General features: G+C 44.1%; 1 protein-coding gene across 1 annotated transcript in view; it reads left to right on the top strand.

The window, feature by feature from the left end:
* The first annotated feature begins 4,264 nt into the window (after positions 1–4,264).
* GART (phosphoribosylglycinamide formyltransferase, phosphoribosylglycinamide synthetase, phosphoribosylaminoimidazole synthetase) overlaps positions 4,265–4,577 on the top strand; it is a 43,756-nt gene continuing 43,443 nt past the window's right edge. Inside the window, exon 1 of the mRNA XM_019528874.1 lies at positions 4,265–4,360. The gene's annotated coding sequence lies outside the window, so the exon portion shown is untranslated. The remainder of the gene's footprint in view (positions 4,361–4,577) is intronic.

Raw genomic sequence — 4,577 nt, 5'->3', positions numbered from 1 at the left:
ATCGGGGCGGCGAGCGCGGGGCCCGCGCGGGCATCGGGGCGCAAGCGGCGTGCGCGCGACAGAGCGAGCGAGGGAGGGAGGGAGAGCGAGCGAGCGAGCGAGGCGCCGCTCCCTCCCCCCACCGCGCGCACACACACACACACACACACACACACACCCGGGGATCGTCGCGCGGGGACGCCCCGGCCCTGCCCCCCCACACACGCGGGACTGGCGGGCGGGGGTGGGACCCGGCGCTGCGCTGCAGTGGGTCCCCCCCACTCAGGCGCTGCCCCACAAGGTGCTGCCCTCAGGGTCACACACGTACACGGACCTCCCCCTTACACACGCACACGGACTCCTCCCTGGATCTCACACACACACACACACACACACACACTCTCCCCTCCAGGGCTTCCACACACACATGGACCCCCCCAGGTCCATTGCACACATACATAAACTTTCCCCCCAAGTCTCACACACATGCAACACCCCCTGGGGTTTTGCACATTTGCCTCCTCCTCCCCCCCAGGTCTCACATACATGGACCCCCACACACACGCATGCTCCCCCCTCTGGAGTCTTACACACACGGACCCACCCTTCCTGGGTCATACACGTGCTTGCACACGTACCCCCCCACACACACATGGATCTCATGCACAGACTCCCCCTCCAGAGTTTCTCTTGCATGCAGGCCCCCATGGGTCACACACACATGCGTCTACGTCCCAGTCACACACACAGACCTCCTCTGCCTACCTGTAGGGCAAGGGATGTTTTCCTGGCACTGCCACACTGGGGTATTGGGGTACCAGGCCCTGTGACACCTCTTGGCGGATGTCTTCCCACAGCTGGAGAGCCACGGGCTCCAGTAAAACCCAGCAGTTATCAGCTCAGGGGGCCGCACCCCTGGGGTGCCTAAAGATCCTTTCAGAGGTGCCCCAGGGTGTTTGGCCTACCAATGCAAATCAGACTAGAGCTAAGTCCATAGGATTCCATAGCCACGGTCACCCCTTGAGTTCTCTGCCTGAAAACCAGCTCTGTTGTTTTTCGATAGGCAGAAAAATTGGGGAATTCAAGAGCTGGCATTTTCCGAGGGCATCCATGAGTCTATCCAGGAGGCCCTCAAGTCTAAAATAGTCTAGAACCACTCATGTAGCCTCTTAGCCCCCTCTCAGTTAGCACAGTTCAGCATGCCAGGGGTGATTCATGTGATAAGCTTAGGGATTTCCCATAGGAATCCAGAGTAGTGGTCACCAAGTTCTCCATGCTTGAAAAACAGCTCTTGTTTTTCCGTACCAGGTAGGCAGATAAAGAGGGGAAGCCAAGAACTGGCCTTTTCCAAGGGAGCTATGAGTCCGTCTAGGGGAACCATGAGTGTAAAAAGGTCAGGAATCACCAATGTAGCTTTTTTGGCTCCACCTAGTGCTTTGGCATTTGCATGCTGGGCCTTTGGTAGTAATGGGGCTGCAGGCAAGACCTGCACCTGCAGCGTCTGGCCTGGCATTACCATCAAAACGTCTGGGATTGTATTCATGTTTTGTACTCTTTTGCATCACTGTGCACTTGAGCTAAGGAGCACGGGTCTAACCTTTCAGTCTCCCGCCCTCCTTGTAGACAGCTTGGGAGTTAAACACCTTTAGATAACCGGGCGATAAATAAGGTGTTCACTTGAATTAACTCAGCAGAGCCAGTTCAACTCAACTGGGGAGAAGCATTTTTTTTCCAGTTAATACATTAGTCAATTATTCTTGTGAAGTTTAAGGGCCCAGCAGTGCCAACATTTATGCTCCTAAACAATGTTTTCTAACAGCAGGAATCAAACTGCAGTTGGTAGAGCTGTTTACTTGAGGGAAGTTACAGGTTACGTGGCACAGGTTTGTAAAAGCATCCCTGATAAATGAGAATGAATACATTTCATACCAAGCTTACTTCTGACCAATACTTGGCAGGGCCCAAAGTCTACAAAGAATGGTGTAACTACAAAGGCATGTACATAACTATAATTGTAAACATTTTCTAATCAAGTTTTAAATCTGCTACACCTTTGTCTGAAAAGTACAAACGTCATTATAATAAGACTTTACCTTATATAACTACACCAGGAGCGTTTGACTGATATACAGATATGGATGTACTATAATGGCAGAACCCTCCTTGTGTGGGTGCACACTTGCTATATCAGCAAAGCTGTGTGCTGGTGAAAGTAAGGGTTTCCCTGTCGAACTGCATCTATCCCAGGGGTTCCATCAGCAGCAATGTTAATTAGGGATAGCAGGGTTGGAGTGTTGTTCCAAAGTTGGGATATTGATCCAATAAAAGATATCACAACAAATGGTGAAGGGTCAAACTCAGGATTGCTTGTCCCAAGCAAAAGCATGGCCTTGAGTTGAGTTAGCTCAACGGATGTAATTTAACTCAATAGAGAACTGTACTTAAAATCAACAGAGACACATGCCTCCACTAGCTGTGCGGTACAGAAAAAATCCATAAAATATATATAGAAATATATATAAATTCCACACAACTCCCTACATAGACACTGTCAGTGTCGAATATTCTAGACTGTCCTTCCACTCTCCTTGTAAATGATTTAGCAGTAGTTTAACACTTTTAGATCAATTGGGCAATAAATAAGGAATTCACTTGAGTTAAACTAGCTTTAACTATGTTAATTCAATTGAGAGATAAACATTTTTTCTCCAGTCAGAATAAATCTGTAGTGAATTACATTGATCAACTACCTTTGTGAAGTTAAAGGCCCAATATTGCCAACATTTGTACTGTTGATTAATGTTTCTAACAGCTGGGTTAGACTACAGGCAATAGTACTGTTTACTCAAGGGAAGTTACACAAGTGCATTAATCTTTGTGGGATTACTGTTTTTTAGTGTAGGGTTGGAGTGTTATTGTCTCTGTCATGGTCCAGGAAATGTAAGAGGCAAGGATGTTTAGTGATACATTTTATCAGGCTACCTGCATAGTTAGGAAAGCTGTTGGCCAAGTTTTGGGCATCAAGTGCCCTTCGTCAAGTCTAGGGAATTTTTTTAAGACCAAAGATTTCTTGTTATACCCATAGATATATAAAGTATTTTTAAATACTTGTACTTTTTAAATTCATAATTGTAAAATACATTATGTGATAATAAAATAATCATAGGGATCTAATTAATTCCATTTTTTATGTATAAACATAAGCATTACCTGAATTTATAGAAATGGTGTAGTCCCAGCAGGGAGTTGAACTGAAACAAAAATCAACAGAATTACCTGATAGTATGTCTCCTACTTACATTTACATAGTTTTGCACAAGGCATTATTGAATCTGCTTTTTTTCTCAGATCTGATGAAGGGTACAGTGGAACCTGAAAACTTATCTATGTTCCTTCCAACTATGTAGTTGGTCCAATAAAAAATATCACCCACAACAGTCCTTGCCTCACATTTTTTCTGCACCATTATGTAACCCCAACACTACCAAAAGAAATAGTGAGTCTCTCAGCTAAATTATCTCTTGGAAAGCAAAGTGAAGATCCAGATTAAATTAAAACCATCAATATGAGCAACACCTTTGTGTGTTAAATCACATTACCTTTTCCAGTATCCCACCCTTGGTAAAGCATTGTGACATTTATAGGAATATTTTGCCTCCTAGGATAGCAAATAATTGTAGTCCAATTAACCCATTGATCTGTTAATTTCATATTATAAAGTGATGCTATGGTTCATAGACACTCACTGCATCAGTCTGGAGATCTGTTAGCTATAATTTGTTATTCCTCAGGGTATGGTACTTATCTTGTACTTTCTTCTGTGTTTGACCTATTCAGATTTAGATGTGCCATGGGGTTTTAATGGGGTTTTATTTTTCTGCTTTGGGAGAGTAAATATAAGAAGCTGTTTAACTGCAATTCTGGCAATGCAACCTGATTGGCATGAGTATCTAAGAGGCAAGGATTTTTGTGGGTGATTTATTTTATTGGACCAAGTGCAGGTCTAAAAAGGAATGCATTACATCCAAAAGCTTGTCTAAGTCTATCCCACCCATATGGTTGATCCAATGAAAGATACCGCTCACAAAAATCCTTGCCTGTCACATTATTTCCTGGACCATCAAGACTATAGCATCACCCCAACACAACCAAATCATGTAAATATATTATTTCAAAACCCAGTTACTATCAGTGATACATATTTTCAGTGCATTCATTATATGCTTTCTGTTTCTCCTGCCCTCACTTTTATAGCGCTTCTATTATTTCCTTTTCCTTCCAAGGAAGGGTTAAGAAAGCAGCTGTGAATTCTGGGAACTGTAGTTTGCAGCAAAGGGTCTTTATGGGATGGTCTCATTCTTTAAAAACTGGCAGCGGAAGAGTAAGTTTGTCTCTTTACAGATGTAGATTATACAATATGTTGTTTGCACGTCTTAAAGTTTTGCAGTTAGGTGTTTGTTTGAAGTAGCGTTCTGAGAGAAAGTTTGCAAAAAGGAGAGGTTTGTTTGGTAACCTTAGAGATGGCCATGTGCTCTATTTTCCGTGCAAATGGCTTTTCTGTTGTTGCAGGGCTAGTAAATTGAATACCAAACCCTGCT

The sequence above is a fragment of the Crocodylus porosus genome, unplaced genomic scaffold (assembly GCF_001723895.1).
Source record: "Crocodylus porosus isolate Cpor-Errol unplaced genomic scaffold, CroPor_comp1, whole genome shotgun sequence".
NCBI lineage: Eukaryota > Metazoa > Chordata > Crocodylia > Crocodylidae > Crocodylus > Crocodylus porosus.
This window is presented reverse-complemented; position numbering and strand designations above follow the sequence as displayed.